Raw genomic sequence first — 18,238 nt, forward strand, 5'->3', positions numbered from 1 at the left:
CTCTAAAACGTGTAAGACGACAAAACGGATTACTGTAGTTCGATGCTATTCTTATTGTTGTCATTGTGTTAAAATATTTTTTACTGTATAAAGTGTGACTGTATAAAAACTAGTGCTTTAGTATAGTAGATACGCTACACAGATATAGATGTATTTTTGTATCAAATATAAGAATGGATGTGAAAATTCTCAGAGGCATTGGCTGGTTCGAAATACTCTTCAAGACAGCCTTCTCGTTACGAGCTTACATACTTGTGCAATGCTATTGAATTACAATAACTTCAAGGACGTTCGGTAAAGCCGATATAAACCTCTCCAGCAATATTAGAAGATAAATCATTTTACAATTGTTTCTAGTTAAATCTAGCAAAAAACAAATCGGATGCGATGTGTCGACGATTCTTTTTCTACGAGTGCACAACCAACGGCCACTGCAGCGTTCACCCGTTGATTTTGTCAAGTTTGTGATCGAAACGATAGGTACTTTTCTAGAGTTTCCTAGTTTATTCCCATTATCCGTTCGACTGCAAAGAAATACGCTACGGATTCTCTGAGTTATGAGACCTTCATTTTTTATTGGCCTTAGTTCTAAAGTTGCTGCCGTTTTTAATATAGCCACCAGAGCAAATAGATTTTAGACCTATCACTTGTCCAGAAAATCAAGCCCGCAAACATCTTCCAGCAACTCATCTGTATTCACTGAAATTGGTATAGATAAACTCAATCCAGAAATGACATCTCCAAATCAGATACTCAGCGTAATTCGTGTAAAATGTCGAATAAGCTTAACATGTTCTTTAAGGCCGCCTAAAATCGACAGATAACGGACATTGATTTTAACTTTTAACACAAGAGCGTTATCTACTGCAGTTAGTAAAAAAAACTCTCAAGCTGTGACCGCTCTTTGAGGCTATAATGTACTTAATAATAATAACCTTACAGAAAATACTCATCAATGGTTGTATCATCTGAAAAACGTTGTCAAGAAACGCTTTATTCTTTTTTATCTAAAATTTCCTTGTTACATTCCTTCATGATGGTACAAATCATGCACAACTTCACTTTCACTGACTTCAAGCTAGAAAGCTCTTAGTGTACGTGTGATTCCATTGAGACCAATGGAATAGATTGTGTACTTAGCTCAAGAACCCTGCTCAAGGAGAAGATTTCCAACAACGAACGCTTTTCGATTATAACGTACTTTTAATGTATCGTTGGCTGTGCTGCGAAGGAAATTATATAGCAGCACTGATAAATTGTTCTGCACAATCATTACACACTTCGGATTGAATTTCGACAATTTATTAAATTTATTTAAAGATTGCGGCATAGTATTTAGGTTTTCAGCAAAAAGTTAGGCCGTCACACTTCGGGTAAAGAAACAAATTATGTACTATAAAACCCCGAACCTTTGAGGCCACCTTAGGTGTTTTATAAGGAAATTGTGCATATCCATTGGCATTCTATCAGTGTAGTCAATTTTTCTGTAAATGTAGCTGTTTTTATAAATGAGAACAAAACGTTCCTATGGTTGTTCTGAAATTTGACAATTTTTTCCTAGATGTTGTTAGGTAGAGACGCTCACTAACGCTTTTCCAACCTTTTTAATGTACCATGTTCATTAGACGATAGATCATGGGGTTTAGTTCCTCGGATAGTTAGCCTTCAAGGTGATAAAAAGTTCTGCCTATACAAATACTTTAATGGCATCGTTCGTTATAGTTTTGAATTAAGCACCTTATGGGGTGCGACGTCCAGTTTCACGTATCCTTTATTCAAATTTAAGACTTCAGGGTCTATCTCGCCAAGTGGGAGACTTGGTGCGGTGACGTGAGGCTGCATCGATCGTCATTGTTCTACCTGCTTTTTCCGAGCCATAACACGTTGATTGCCTTTGCTACTAGAACTGTAAAAGAGCCAAAACATTAGTTCTTGGTTCTTGACCAAACATAACAATCTTCAAAACCATTGATAACATAACCACCGATAATGAATTTCTAATCTATCGTACACATTAGATAATGTTATCGGTTGAAGTAGACTTTATTCAGTCGTAATGACTCCCTGTGTGGCTTTTTGCATTACCGTTGACTGAAATTGGGTCAGTCTTGCCAGTGTGACAATGTTTGTAGTCGTTAAACCCCTTAAGGTTAATTATATTTGAATAAGAACCCTTGAATGCTTCACGTCGACGCTGTTACATCGAAGATATTTATATTTACACATTCTTAAATAGGCTGAAGTGTACATTAGCTGAAGATGACCAGCTACATGAGGCATGACTGTTTATGCTAATTCTATATAAATTATCTATAAACTATAGATAGCAAGCTTTACCATCATTGGAAATTTTTCGCTCTTCCCATGTACGTATCCGTTTGGTAGCTGTCTGGGTCATGTGCTGGTAATAATTTCCAAAGGAGTGCAATAGCCACGGTAGTAACAAGTGATTTCGCTAGAGGATCCAATGTGCGCGTTGAATAACATAACACTTGAGTGTGTTGAAATTCGCGCGAATTGAAAGTGGGCGGTTCAGGTAAAGGCGGTGGCTGTGATACCTGTTCTGTTTGTGTCGGTAAGGGATCCTTCAACAACTCGATAAGATGCATGGGTTTTTCTACGGGCGGCATCGAGAACTCCTTTGGGGGCTCTAAAGGACATCTCATCGTGGGTCCTGGCCTCGCGGGACTTGGCTGCGCCAGTTCATCTTCAGATGACGCTCGTACTTCCATTTGTTGCTTCCGTACTAAATCACTCAGCTCAAAGCGTTTATCATTTACGCTTCGTAAAGGATTGTAGTCAAAAAGTTTCTCAAATGGTACAAACAGAGCGGGTGGTAACAGAGTACTCGAGTCTCTGTTATCCAGTGTCTGCTGGAAGTAATCCGTGGGTATGTATTCGAGTGGGACGGTCTGCGTCGAGGCGTCGCACGTGCTTCTTTCACTCCATGTTGAATCCCGTGTAAAACGTAGTCCTAAAAGCATAATCGTGTTGTAGGATTTTGTAACTGGTAATCGGTCAGTCAAGGTTTGTGAAAATGTTTAAAGATATTGTTGAATTGCATATCGTTATTTTCGAATGTTGGATTATCGTAGGATCCGCGTATCAATATGGCATATTTTTCCTAAAGCTACTTTCAAGTAATCTATGATTTTCTTTACTTCCTCAGGCATGTAATAATATAATAATAATAAAGCGTGTAATAACAGCGGGGTTTGAATCTGTGACCGGTGGTCTTGTTTTGCGTTCAAATTAGCAAGCTTGTCATGCAGAAAAGTCTATTGTAGAGTTCAATGCTTCGAAATCCTTTTCCAGTGCCTGATTTGTTCTGTATGGCGATCAGGCGTAACTATACTTAGTATAGTTCCTATTCAGAAATTATTACTGGAAAACAAAGAGTAGGTACCAACGTATATAATATATTATGATAGGAGCGTTTAAGCAGCAGTGTTTCGGTATCTGATTTAATCCGAACTAATAATGCAATACTAGTAATTTAATACTAAGATTATATCTTTAGAGCAAAAATGTTTAGTTCTTGTTTAGACACAAGCCAAGAATAGCCAAGAAGCAAGTGAATATCAGTCTGTATATGCAGGGTGTGTACCCGAGTCCTGATGTATTTTAGGAGAGGAAAAAGTCCTATCAGTATCAGTCAGAGGAACACACGTAAGGATACGAATGGCTTCCTCAGCAGCAGCCCTAAGAGGCTGAAAACAGCTCTGAAACGGTCCTGGTTGAAAGTCGGCCAATGGAGATTCAGTAAGATCGTTTGGAATAAATCGAGACAATGTTGCTTATTTACAAGTATCAAGAGGTAAACATGAAAACATATTTAGATGCATTTTTTACATACGTCAAAAAAAAACGGAAGCGATGCTGGTACAGTTAAGCTGGTTAAAAAGTCCCTCAAACACGACCGATTGAAAAATCAGCGGGCTGAAAGTTTAAATTAAGTGCAAGCCGAAAGCCAAAAGTTTATAAAATGGTGTAAAAACACAAAAAAGACGAGTCGTTAAGACAAATTAAGATCATCCAGTCTTTTTTTTGTTTTTGAACTTTTGACATTTGTATCTGTTTGATACGTTTTCAAGCGTTCGGGATCTACCTTTTTGACCTGTTTCATGTAACTTGTGTGCTTTGAAATCTGCCTGAAGAATGGTTGCAGTTGCATTGATGGTTTATGTCGGAATTTGTGTTGGGTTTATATGTATTATACAGAGAGTTCGCTTAGTGTGAAGCGATTATACAGAAGCTGATCTAGATTTGGTCATCTTTGCTTATTCTGCTAGAATTATGGAACAGAAACGTTGAAATGGTTTTGTATCCTGGCCGATGACATTTTCCCTTCCTGCGTGCACTCTTAAACGTCATCTATTATGAGCAACAGTGTTATAATTTTGGTAATTTTTTAGTGATTTTACTATAATTCATACCAATATCACACTGGAAAGAGGAGCTTTGAGGCACGTATTCTTCTCCTGAGTTGAAAACAGATTCCTGTTTTCATTTGCTACTTCGTTCAGACATACTCACGTAATTCATATATATATTTATATAGGCGCGAATGCGATTTGTTCATTCGTGCAACACTTCGTTTTTATACACAATAGCGAAAGAAATACCTAGGATTAAATTTATTAGCAGGTGCCGCAACATAGGGCCACGTTACCTACATACGCAGTCTAGAATCGTCCATGCTCTGGGTTGGTTCTTCCTTGAAAGTTTGCTTAAGTTGAATCGGCTGCTTCGGCGAGACCCGTCACGCTCGGAGTTCCGTATTCCGCTCGCCTATTTAATTTCAGGTTTTCTTCAACGGAAGCGCACCCTGGAACGCACAGGTTCGGCCTACTAAATTTTGAATTTCAGAAAACCTCACACCAAGCCTTTATTTTTCTGGTCGTAGACCATTTACTAGAGCGAATATGCGAGCGTTTCAGTACCCGCTCTACCATTTTTTAAATGTTTTCATGGCCATCTATTCTTGCCGGAGTGACAGGAGAGAGACAGTTGCAGTCCGGGGCTCGTGCGATCCGTAGTAGCACTGTATTCTATATGATTCGGTATAGGAACCCATGTTTGTGTCCAGAAATATCTATATCAAGCTTAATAATGATCTCATTCAGGCAGAAGTTCACGCTTCGCATCGTATTTGTATCGACTACTTCAAGGTCTGTCAAGTAAATAATGAGGACCATCGGGCGCTTTGCCTTCTCGAGTTTCCCTCGAGTTCTTCGTTCCGTACCTCGTTAATGCGCCAAACCTGCTGTTAGAACATGGATTGTTTTCAAACAACGCCGCACACTATGTCGAACGCGCAAGCTTCACCGACTCGGAATGCTAGCTAATCCTGTGTGATACATTAGTGATCTCTTTTCATAAAAGCTCTCTCGTGAACTCCGAGAATGAGTGCCACGTATAGGTGTCATTTTTTAAAATTATACCAAACCTTTCTCTAAATATAAATGTAAAAATGTCCCCCAGCGCGCAAATGTCATTAGAAGCCGCTCAGCCACGACAAACAAATGAGCATCGAAAGGAACTAGAGCAGTTTGTTGTGATTGCCAGTATCGATCACTTATCGGTACCCTATTTTCCGAGGATTCAAATAAACGTTTAATTATTAAAGTTATTATTAGACATGTATGGCGAGCTCGTATTCACGTGAAACGGTGGTATTTCGACATAAAAAAAAGAAAAATTACGTGACGATGTTTTTATGGCTTAGCATTATAGTAATCCCTACACATATAGGGATGAGTAAAACATATAGCTAAAAAATTTACATTTACTAGATTATTGGTTCCCTCTCGCCAACAATGATTGATGATAAACTCGTTTTCTTTACCCGGCCGTTGTCATCGCTATAAATTACATTAGAGCCATGCAAATTGCACCTGAAGTTTGGACATTCAAAGACATTAGACAAAGGAGAAATGAATTTGTGATTCCGTCAGAAATAGTTGCAGGCCCAATCCACGAAATGTGTTTTACTTACGATGAGGGCTATATGACTAAAAAAACACACGTTTAACAATTACATATTTTCTGACAGGCGGTTCGTAAAAAGATATTTAGTGGTTACTCATTTGTGACTATTTTCTTTCGCCCTATTGACGAAGGACGACAGTGGCCAACTGTAGCTCTGTGTTTGAAACCACTCAAATTACTTTACGAGCTCCTTGGGTCGAAGAATACCTAGTTTCTAGAAATCTCTATCATGGCGCTTTCTTTGCCTGATTCATGCAAATAGGTTGAGTAAGCTTGTAAGCTGCTGCCTGTGAACTCGTTCAGAAACGTCAGAATCGAAGTCGTCCCACTAACCAGATCTCCAAATATATTGTTGAGGACGCTGAGGAGGCGTTATCTCGTCCTAGCTTTTTAGGATCAGCATCAACACGAATGACGAGTGATTATCTTCCAATCGAGCTCTTTCCTCCATGACGCATGACGTGCCGGTGGGAACGTTTTCGGGTGGGCTGCGAATTGAAAAGTTACATCTATGCGCGTGTTGCTAGTGTGTGCGTCCCTGTGACTGAAACCTATTACCGAACCGTGTGGAATTTTTTTCAAATAAACACTGATTTATATGCAAATATTCGTAACCACAAATAAAACCCCAAAAAAGTTTATATTGCATGGACAAAAATGAAAGCTGAAAAAACCTACTTCATCTACACAAGCGATTCAGGGGTCGTCAATACTCACGAGCACACCTGTATGTTAATTAATCCACTTATCTGGATTGAATTATTACAATTTGAAAATAAGATATTTTGCAAATCTCGGAAACTCGTTCAGTGTACCATCGAGTACCTCCAAATGCTTCTATGTTGCTTGGTTGAGGTATTTCCTTTTGCTGTCACTTAAAATGATAATGTTTGTCGAACGTATTGGAATAGGATAAATGTTTGGATCGACCAGCGTAATAGTTACCTACAATGTTTAGTAAAATCAGTGAACTTCGGGAAACAAGGAAAAAATGTCTAAATTAACTATAATACGTATAATTGTTGTTTATTCTGTAACGGTTGAAGTTGACGCTGCCCCATGGGCATTGGCCCATGAAGTTTCGAAAATCCCATGATTATAAATATTCAGAACTGATAGTCGAAAAATCAATTTCCAGCTATCAAATACATAATCATATTGTTCTCGTAGAACATAGGTGCACGGCAAGTTCGTGTTAAGAATATATAATCTTTCAATTTATTTTTCGTCTCAGCTAAAGCTCGCACATGTGAGTTGGGCACGAACCCATTGAGTCACCACCGCAACATAAATGATAACACTCATGTTTCGAGCATCCCGTTTCAAATAGCCGTTAAGCGTCCCGTCAGACAAATGGCTTCCAGCACGAAAGGAAGCCCGTCTGCGTATGCTCTATGGGTTCGAACCTAGGCCACAACGTGTGACTAGGCTTAGCCGGCAAATACGTTACCCACTAAGCCATCACAGGGACAGCAGAAAGCCTATTCTCCACTAGCGACGTGTCAGTAGACAGAAAAAAATTATATTATATACCTTAACGCTTAGAAAAATTTCTGCCAGTTTAGCACGCTCATTAGCTCCTGTACAACTACTTTCAAAAGACGCGAAGACAAACTTGTAATCTTTAACACCATTTTTATTCCGGCTATTTATACGTGCATGTAGGTAATAAGAAGCTTCTTCTGCCCTCTAGCTAGAGAGGCAGAAGTTGCATTATTTTGTGTTTGTTGTTTAAGCACTGATGACATTTGTATGACGTATATAATTCATTCCTTTACAGTAGCTGCAGTCCAACGAAGAGCTGACGTGAAAACACAGGCTGGTTTATCATATGACGAATATTTTTATGAGACATTTCTTCGTCGTATAGACCGTGTCAATATTTTGAAGTAGGTTGCTAAGCGCTAGCAGCCGACATACATCCACTTCTAACTTCAGGTTCCGATCGGGATGAATTCAACACTGTTTTTGGATATCTGTTAAAAATTCAAAAGGCTATCTTTTATACATAGCTCTCTATATATAAAAAGAAAAAATGAGACACTTAGACACACACACACATTGGCACATCTTCTATGTGCCAATGACCGTTAGCTCACTCGTTCGATTGTTACCTATGGGCAACAAAGAGCGACATATCTACAAGTATAATAAAAATGGCGTATGACAGAAAACACTAACAAGGTGCACCTTAGTTAATTCTAAGTCGTCCTTTTATGTGCTCAAGGACATCTGTTTACCGACCTATTATTTTCTGGTTATATGCTAAAGCTATACCGTATTGTTCCCTGTCAACACAATCTCTTCTCGTTAGAAGGAAATCGGTGCAAGTTCTTGGTCGGTGCCTGGTCGGCTTGAATCGGTGCATTGGCTGGTATGGCAGGAATACGACACAGTACGTTAAAGAGCATGATCGCATAACGTCAGTGCAAACCTCTCGTTGCGACGCGGACGTAGCTACAAGTGCGTCGGTACACGAAAAAAATATTAGGTAGTACCTCTTTCTACAAAAAGAAAGTGAACTGTGCCAGCCGAAAATGGCGGGAACCTTTGGCCGACGATCGGCTGTACTACTATAACATATTATTATATAATAACAGTATTACTATATAATAACAGTATCGAATAGAGCTTCGACGATTAGTCCAGTATTAGGAAACAACTATACACGTATCGTGCAAGTAATGACGACCTGCAACTGATTTCGTATTCCTCAATAGGTAGTATTCCTGTATATATCTAAGTTAGAGAAACGAACGTGATTGATTGTGAGCAAATTCGAATAGACACCAATTCGCGGCAGGGTGAAAAGCCTTATTGTTGATTTAAGTTAGAGAACTGCAGTCAGCAATTCATGACATGGCCCACATACAAAAGTGGCGCGCAAGTTTTTGCCCATTGGGAAATATGACCGGTCCATTCAGATGTAAGTATATGTAAATGTATAGTCCTATATATACCCTTCGTTCGATTCCGAATGGCGGAATGGAAGATGTGTGTTTTTCGATAATTAGATATGCAAACTGTTTATACGGGATAGCAGTACCCCCCTTTATATCTACTAAAGCATTTAGGGTTCCACTAAACGTGCGTCTCTTCGTGCTAGCTGCACTTTATCAAAGATTTAAAGAGGGCTTTATATGTAACCTCTTCTGCTTATTGTTTAAATTAGTATTACTTATTTAATTGTGGTTATGCCTACGGGCCATGATACGGCACGCAGAAAAAATGTTCACCTCTTCGCTCAACACGACAGGCTTTTGTGGCCAGTCGACGGTCTTGCGTTACTTGTCTGACTTTGTGTCAGTGTCGCTAACTAGAAACAGCACTAAGCCTAAAGAGGACGAAAGATCGCCAAAATCTGTTGCGTGAGGTAGCTCCGAGGTACGACTCAGAAGAAGTGCCCAAAAATTAATGATGCAAAACGAGGATGGGGCCAACGTGACAGGCTGCGTGCACGATTGTAAGAAAAATGATGGCGCTAACTTTGGCAGAGTCACTTGTGCCACTAAGATGGCATACAGCAAGTAACTAAAGCCTTAGCACGAACTTAGGTAACATTATTCAGGATTTGAGCCCGCTTGACGTTGGATCAAAACGAAAAATTCGTCTATATTCAATAATCTCTATTTACTACATCGATCTTCCGTATCCAACTCGATCCACGAAGGAGCGGTGCCACTGCGAGGCAGATTTCTGTTTTTCCATAATTAGACTAATTCTAATTTTTTCTACTAAGTTATGTGCATGCGGCTTAGATTTAAGGATAAATTGCTTTTCAGAGTTAGTCAAACGTCATGAAATTTAGTAAGTTCCCAAAATAAACTATTCGGTTTTGTGCCGACGTCGAACAATGCTTCTACTGTTTCGATAACCTTTTACATTCACTAGAAAATATCTCTCGGAAAAATTAGCGGAACTAATGTATTATAGCTGCATAAACCCACTCGTATGGGTTTAATTCGAGGAATGAACGTGCATAAATAAACTGGGAGCTATGATCGTTAGTCGATGAAACGAGCACACGTTACTAAAACGACGGGTCAGGATCTATAGCAATTGGGAGTTGAGAAAGGTCCAAGATAAATGTAACGGTACGAGCCAGCAATGAATGGCCAGTCGGAATAAAACTTTTCCAAAAAACCATTCCATGGAACAAGATGGAAAACGCAAGATAGATCATTTCGCAATTGGCAGCCCTCAAAGAGATAGAGAAGAGTGGATCCACTCAGTTTCAGCCACACTAGACGCTAGTTCCGCACCGTGGTAGACGATGATTTCAGACACCTGTACACATCTGGACAATCTGCGTTTCGTGTTCAATAGTAATTCGATGAGCTAAATACTGCTGAGTTCAATTCAACTGAACGATACAATCTACTGCGTTGATGAGACTTGGCCAGCGGGAGAGGACTATATACCCACAACGCCCGCGTAAACTAAATTTATGATAATTATGATGCAACATATACGCTCGTCTCTACCGTCAGGCCATTGGCGGGGATACGTCCATTCCGTGCCGACTGGAAACGTAGCGGGATAGAGGAGCCAGGCAATTGCAGCTGACACGCTCTGTGGCCGCCCAAATCGGCCGTTCAGTTGCGAACGGGCTGTGGCGGTCCTCATGCGGCAAATGTTTCAACGTGCCAGATACTGCCGCTCGTTGTCCGTAACGGCCGCGTCAGTGTCCCCGTACGGATCTTAAAAAGCGCAGAAGCGCTCATCAGGGTCTGGGCTGTCGCGTAGTAAGCCAGGAAAAGGTTAGCAAGATGAGTGCGGTAGCCTGTACCGACTGGAATGAACAGTTCAATCAGAATAGACCGCTGCCAGTATGGTCGTCAGACCGTTGTTAGACCGTGGTTAGTATGGCTGCTGCGCGCGTCTAAAAAAGCACCATAAACGCCAGGCCTACCTTTACGAGCACCGTGTCGGTATGGTGACTCGTGGGATTAAGCTTAGCAGACACAGTTTCCCTGACTACCGGTTTTCCTTCGTCACGAACGGCACAGTCCGCAATTTAATTAGCTGCCACGACGAAATATGAAAGAAAACGTTCGTTGTTCAGAAAAACTGGATATGAACACTGCATAGCCTTAAATGAGCATCGTCGTAAAGGCCCACTGTGTTTTGGTATCGAAATATCATGGTATGCTCTTCGTGTTCAACCGTTCAAAGAACTCTTACTCCGATCTCACTTCAACCGGACGTGCGATTACTGAACATGTGCCAGTTATTGGTCTCAGCTGTGATTTCTGCTCATCTTATGCTCCGACTGGGCTGCTTAGATACGATTTCACGTGTCGCACTTCTAGTTGACACTGTCGATCCATACATAGAAGTGCTTTCTTCGCCAACCATTTAACCAGGAATCTTCAGTTTATACCCCTAAAGTTCAGCTCTTTCAGTCTGCTGTAGATACTTAACAAAGCGATGGATTGAGTTATCTATATTTCTTGATATGATACGTACCAATTGTAGAGATGATTAGGTTCGACCGCTGCCAACTGACGACTAATACACCGGTAGAAAATATTGTAGATCCACAGCTGGCCAGGATATATTATTTATATGTCCTTTTCAATAAAACCCTAAATAATACTCACGGCCCTTTTCGCTGCCCTGTGTATTACCACAAAGATTTCGCACAGAGTTTTCCTATCTAATGTGTTGCATATCAGTTTGTTCCGCACATAATTTACCACGTATTAACTCCTTAACATACCTGAAGACATCGTTTATGAGTTGCTATGGAAACATTTTAGCTACGACGATCCGTACCGTGGCGAGCTTACTGAGACGATTCCGTCAAATAGCCTATTGTTTATGTAGAGTCACAAAAAGTACAATAAAAATGTGCGAGCAGCAGCGTCGGCCATAACGTTATGCACTATTTTACGGATGATACTTACCTAACAATATCTCAGTAAGCACAATTCATGTCACCTGTTGACCCATAGTATAAAACAAACAACTATTGCAGCCGTTCTATAATAATTCAGATACGCAGGTCTTAGGTCACGAAGTCTGAAATCGCTACGCCAAATCTCATTATAGTTAAAAAAAATTGTTGTTTTTGTCTCTTGGGCGGCTCTTTAAATGCGACAGGCACAATAATACTAATTAATAGCATTTACAAAACAAATCTTGGCATACAAAATACAAGTACCCGAACAATCATAGCGCACTTCAGAATACTCGTCACGCGCTTCTTCTTGGGTTATTCTTTTAGTAGGGTCGCTGGACCTGTTGCTGCCACACATTTGGTAACTCTATTATATCAAACCGATTTTTTCAACCAGATTAATCACTTGTACTTTTTGTGCATTTCCTACGTAATACTCGCAGCGAATGTAATAGGGTCATATAGCGACATAGTGCTATGCCGTTGAATATGTAGTTTGCGTGAGAATATTCCTTATTGGAGCATTGTTACCGCAACCGCCCTTTAATCTGCAGTGACTAAGGGAGTGTATCATGCTCGTTCGTTCGCTTCTGATTGCGTTGTCAAGGGCTGAGTGTCGGATAGAGGAGGCGGGAGGCTGGCTACATAAAGTAAACGCCTCCTTATACAAGGCGTATTCTGCTGTTTACCACTCTTGGTTTTCTTCCTTGCCACTCACCTCCACGACAACATCCTCGTCACAATAGTATACGACTTTCATCGGCTATAACTGGTATAAGGTTGGTACGGTTTAGAAGGCCAATGAACTTCGCAAGCTCTATAAAAGCGAGATGACCGCCGTCACCCCAAGCGACCATGTAACGCCGACGGATAGAAGGCCTCACCCCCTGGGGAAACTCCAGTATTTTGTTCTATGTTCACTACGCTCTTTGCGCAAAATGAAAGGTGCTCTCTGCATTTCTGCTTTTGTTAGAACAGGCAAAGACAGAACCATGAGTAAGATTAGGAGGGTATCTTTGTTGGGCTGTAGTCACGGTTCAAACCTGCTTCTAAGGACTACGCTCCAGGTCGCTCATTTAGGCAACGCTACGCCCCGTGATAGCTTAGTGGGTAACGTATTTGCCTGTTAATATTAGGCATATGTTGTGGTCTAGGTTCAAATACGGAAATAGGCATACTTCGGGAGCCAGCCGTCTGATGGAATGTCTAACGGCGATACCGGACGTAAAACTCAAAACAAGCTGAACCATACAAAAAAAGCAGCTTCGCATATCCATTAATAAAATAAATAACCCTACAGAGCATACAAAGATGCCTCACGCGGTTGGGTTGACCCCGATCGAAACCAATTTACTTTATTCACAACTGGACTAAGAGCAGAGAGCCTTTCGGAGGTCCTATCTACGGTGTCTATTCCAGCGCATATGTTCAAGGTAGAACTCTAAAAACTTTGCCAATAAACCTGCAGTTCGTCTCATTGAAGCAATGAATATGTCCAACTACATCGTCTAAGCGAGATGCTTACCAATTTAAGTCAATGTTAGAAATTAATTGTAAGTGAAAGAAATGTTCGTCCTAAATAAACAACATTGACACAAGTTGTCAGTATACTATCCTAATACTCTTAACGCGTTACATTTACTATGAACTGTGCCCACCATAGAGGTTTTTGCGTTCTCTCATCGCAGCGTCTTGAATGATTATTTCTCGGACATATCGAATCAATGTATGGAGTTTTTACATTTGCTAAAGTCATTGAAGATTCAAGCGTTAAACGTTTAGGACATTTGCACACATTTGACCGGTTTAAATCTGCCCGCCTTACAACAACGATGTATATATGGAAAAATAAATCGAGGATTGTTTCCTAGATCCTAATTGATTAATTGTAAAAGATGTTGTGTTATAAGGTGACAGTATAATAATTCAAAAACAAACCAGCTTCATTCAGACCTACACAGCCTCGAAAAGCAAAAAACATCCGAAGTTTCTGATTGATCTGAAACTACTTCATTCTACTAATAGTGCACGTATAAGCGACATTGAAGCACACGGACATTGCTATGATTAAATAAAAACACTATTAACGTGATGTCCTTACATAAATATAGTTTTTAAAACTTGCTTCATTTTGTCTGTAAGGGTAATTAAAGTAGATTTGGTCATAACTTAATGGGTATTTTAATTACTTACAGTAGCTATAGCTAATTCGATCTAATTGATTGTCATAAGGGGTCTACCTGCTCCATGCATAACACACATCTAAAGACTAAAAAATCAAATATTACATAGGATAGGCAGTAAAAAAGTGACTACCCGTCGCTAGCCCAAAGGATTATGGAGAATAGCATACTTTTCCTGAAAGGCTTGCGGATATTCTGAAGTATTCGACTTTTTTTTTGAAAATTTAGTAAAATGTCGATAATAACGATATTATCAGGTGCAGTAAGCCTAAGTATAAATATGCGCATGAGATACAATAAGCTTTGTTATTTTTTATTTTGTAGTTACATAGGTTAGTGCACGCTGAAACAGCCTTAAAGACTATTCATGAACACCCACGCAACATAATTCCTCCATTCGAATGGGTTAGGTTTATTAAAGTCTGTCGCTACTTTATGTAAATACTGCGCACTTCTTGGCAGACACTTTGTGCGAAGTCAACGTGTGTGCCTTTGCAATCCGCCTTCTAGTTTATCTCTGCCGAAAACGTTCCTAACACACCGTAATCCTTTGCACAACTTCTTGTGATCTATCAAATGTTCCCTTCTGTTAACAAGCAAATCTTCGCTTGTACAGAATACAAAAATATTTCCCTCATTGATTTCAAATGATCAGTCGAATGCCTTATCTCTAGCTATATAAAAACTTGATATAAGGACCGCACAGCAGAAAATAATAATAACTCAGACTATCTTTACGAAGTCCTAAACATCTACGTCATCACTCTTCGAGGTTGGCGTATTGTACTGTTGTAAAGTACTGCTATAGACGACGCCTGTCACTCGTATATTATATTCACACAGGTTGCTAGGGGCTACTAGTCGGACCACACGTAGGGTTTTAGAACACTTGAAACGATCACAGTGTCCTAACTAGTGCTAGCCCTACTACACCCGGTGCCTTACAGCCAAAATCCTAGAAAGTGAGAAGACTGAGCCTGGAAAATAGTTTCCGAGGAACCTTGCCATATGATGTTCGTCGCACGTTTTTCTTCGAACACGTATTTCACAGGATGCAGTGTGCTTTCTGCAGGCAACTCCGCACGTAGTTTACTAAATGTTTTTTTTTTATCGAAAAACTGGCGCTGCGTTGTGCAGCCATTCTAACCGATTGCATTTACGGCGTCTAAGGTGACATTCTGCTAGTTTAGGTCTGAGCTAGGGCTGTTGCTTACTGTTTGGCACCTTGTTTTCTTGAGACGCTTTTTGAGTAGAATTGGGTTCGTCGCTTGACGATACGCGCTCCTGTTGAGACGAGAGTGAGGCAAGTTTTTGGCGCACATATATAGATTCGCATAGCACTCGAGAATCAATTCAAAAACAACTGGTTACAACAGGCAGGTTGTCGGGTCCGTTTCTGTCGTACGAATCGAAAAGTTTACGGAAAGCAAGCTTCGCTACCTTCCAGTTACATATAGAATATTGTATATCCGGATAAGCTTCTAGCTTACGACATAAAGCGACTTTGCTTTACTTAGCTTTAGTTTAATTACTTCTATATCGCATATGTATTGTTCGCGGAGTTAAATAGGGCAATATAGGAAGAGAAAGCAAAACGGAACAAAAACAAGTTATTAAACGTGCTTTTTTTTTACAGTAAGAGGCATCAGAAACTAAAGGGACGAGTAGTAAGCTCAACTGTTGCTCTCCGGGTATTTTTCAAGTTTCCAAATCACTAGAAAAATGAAAACGTACGTTTTGTTTATGTAAGCATAATCTTAAACCGAGTATAGTAGATAGATCTCTTGATATTAACAAACAAAAAGCTTCTACGCGTACTTTTTGTAGTATATCAAAGGTTCTGTTTCTATCGGCCGGTGTCTGACTGTGGTTGTCTCAGCGTATGTCGACCGTAAAGTTTCAACCGTTACCTGAACCAATGGACCAATGAATATCGACATGAAAATGTATGCTATATAGTGCTTGGTCGCTGTTGGAGATTTTAATAGTACATTTATTGGTAATAGATCGCACGTAAAAGAAGCTGTAAATTGGAAACATTTTTTTGAGATCTACTGGGTAGTATATTAAAAAAAATCGCATATTTTCAGTGGGCGTCGGAATATTGTATGTAATATTTCTAAAATAATCTAAACGAGATGTTGTGCTATCAATTTATTGCTATCTTACCCATTCTTCTTTGTGTATGAGAAGCTGATTCGTAAGTCATTTTATTCGCTTCGCCGGTGTCTTCTAATCGGCTTACTAAATGTAGCCCTTCACTCTTCAGTCATTACGGCCATGAATGGTCTGCAGCTGGTTAGATGAGCTCGATAAACTGCACTGTCGTTTACGTACGCTTCTCATTACATCGCTCTAATTCATTGACTTTGCCCCATAGACCATTTACGAAATTACACAACTTCATAAAATATTCAGAAAGTTTAATGGACTTAGAAATGGCTTTCCATATCAGATTCTTCCATTTTGCAAAACATTCTGTTAACTTTAAAAACGAGAACAGAAGCAGAAATGCGTAAGCATATGTATCAGGCGGGCGGAGAACTTCAACACCCTCAATGGCCGTATTGATTTTTAGCAAGGTTTGCGTTCCTCTGAGATATACGTTTCAGCATTGCTCACCATCTTTTTTTTTTCGTTTTGAGACAAAAATCACTACTTACAAAAACTTACGTACTTACCAAAATGATTGGAACGTTAAGTCTCACGAAATGTCTTCTTCGTAGCAGCCAGCTTTTCCGACTGTTTACTCTGGTCTTCGCCACCAATTGTTACGTCAAATCCTAAATTACTAACTTCCCATAACTTTTTTTTTCTTCAATTGCTCTCATGAACATGTATAACTTAATTTCACTTTCTCTTTTTAGTTATTGGATGCTTGTGTCATTAGTGGATGTCGTCAATGAAAAATGTCAGGTATTCTCGACAGGTTTGTCAAACTTATTCGTTATAATTATTATTATTTCTTAGAATAGAACTTTTACATAATTTGATTAAATATCAATAGTTGATTTTAGTTATTTTCTCATCGTCTGGGCAAACAAAATAAAGAAGAACATAATGCAAACAAATAAAAGAAAAACAATCATAGCGAAAATATATTTGTGAAATATTTGGATTTAATTCAGGTAACGTTCCGCCTAGCACTCTGAGGAGTTAAAACAAAGTTTCAACTAGAAAGTCGCGAGTCGAAAGCAGAAACTTCACAGAAAGCGTCAGTCGGGACTGCTACATTCTAAACCTTGGTACTTGACATGAAACGAATACCCACCTGCCGCTCAACGTTGACTACCGGAGATTAAAGGTCTGTAAATAAGATACTCAACGTTATTAAATTTTTTACAACCAAGCGCTTTCGAGAACCTCCTGGTCTACAACTTCATTTTGCAAGCCTACCCGACTAAATCACCAAATGTATTATGGAGCTACGCCAGTCATATCCTGGTCTGATCTTAATGACTACATGCATAGCTCTGGTATTCGACGAGAACTGGCGACCTGAACCTTCAGATACAAAGAAGGCATACAGGATCATACAGAGGCTTCGAGATAATTCAAACGTGAAGCACTCATGCCCATTACTTACTTGTCCTACTCCAACGTAGAAAGTCTGCTCACAAGCGCCGATCTTACACTCTTCAGACATGTAATTGGAAATCTTATTATAGAACACCTATTCGGTGTATAGTATCAAGCCTCCAACAGAGTCCGAGCCAAGACCACCTTTCATTATGATAAGGAAGTAACCATAGAATTGAGCTAAAGTTGACACGTCAGTGTACTACAAGGGTAAAAACCATATACAATAGTCTAAATAATCACTGCCATCAGTAATCATATATGAGATTTTGCCATACATTACGCGGTCGTTCTAATCCGTACACGCCACTAGCAGTTCTTCCGTACACATGGTGATGTGTTGTTTATAAACGATGCGAGGTTTTACCATGAAAAAAATTACAATGTTTGTCAACCCAGGATATTACCTAACTGTTTTTTAAAAAAAAAAAACGTACTATTCAGTATTTGGCTAACATTAGTCAAGCGTTCAATTACGGCTTTGTGTGAATATACGAGTGACACATTCCTCTGTATTGAACATGCAAAGGAAAAGCACGATGGAAAGACACGTACCCTTGTTCTGAGCGCATGCTAAACGGGA

The 18,238-nt window shown here is 39.7% G+C and overlaps 1 protein-coding gene and 2 long non-coding RNA genes across 6 annotated transcripts in view; 1 reads left to right on the top strand and 2 right to left on the bottom strand.

Moving 5' to 3' along the window:
- LOC111267157 (scavenger receptor class B member 1) overlaps positions 1-18,238 on the top strand; it is a 46,448-nt gene that overhangs the window by 15,606 nt on the left and 12,604 nt on the right. For all 4 annotated transcript variants that reach the window (XR_002684445.2, XR_002684444.2, XR_002684446.2 and 1 more), the window contains exons 11-12: positions 16,944-17,005; positions 17,205-17,380. The gene's annotated coding sequence lies outside the window, so the exon portion shown is untranslated. The remainder of the gene's footprint in view (positions 1-16,943; positions 17,006-17,204; positions 17,381-18,238) is intronic.
- On the bottom strand, positions 1,287-3,835 carry LOC147752577 (uncharacterized). Its single transcript, XR_015313684.1, has 2 exons — positions 2,338-3,835; positions 1,287-1,906 (listed from the first exon to the last, which is right to left on the bottom strand). It is a non-coding gene; the product is annotated as an uncharacterized LOC147752577 (long non-coding RNA).
- Positions 7,604-8,903, bottom strand: LOC111267158 (uncharacterized). Its single transcript, XR_002684449.2, has 2 exons — positions 8,269-8,903; positions 7,604-7,967 (listed from the first exon to the last, which is right to left on the bottom strand). It is a non-coding gene; the product is annotated as an uncharacterized LOC111267158 (long non-coding RNA).

The sequence above is a fragment of the Varroa jacobsoni genome, unplaced genomic scaffold, assembly GCF_002532875.2.
Source record: "Varroa jacobsoni isolate VJ856 unplaced genomic scaffold, vjacob_1.0 scaffold_1153, whole genome shotgun sequence".
In the NCBI taxonomy this organism is placed as follows: domain Eukaryota; kingdom Metazoa; phylum Arthropoda; class Arachnida; order Mesostigmata; family Varroidae; genus Varroa; species Varroa jacobsoni.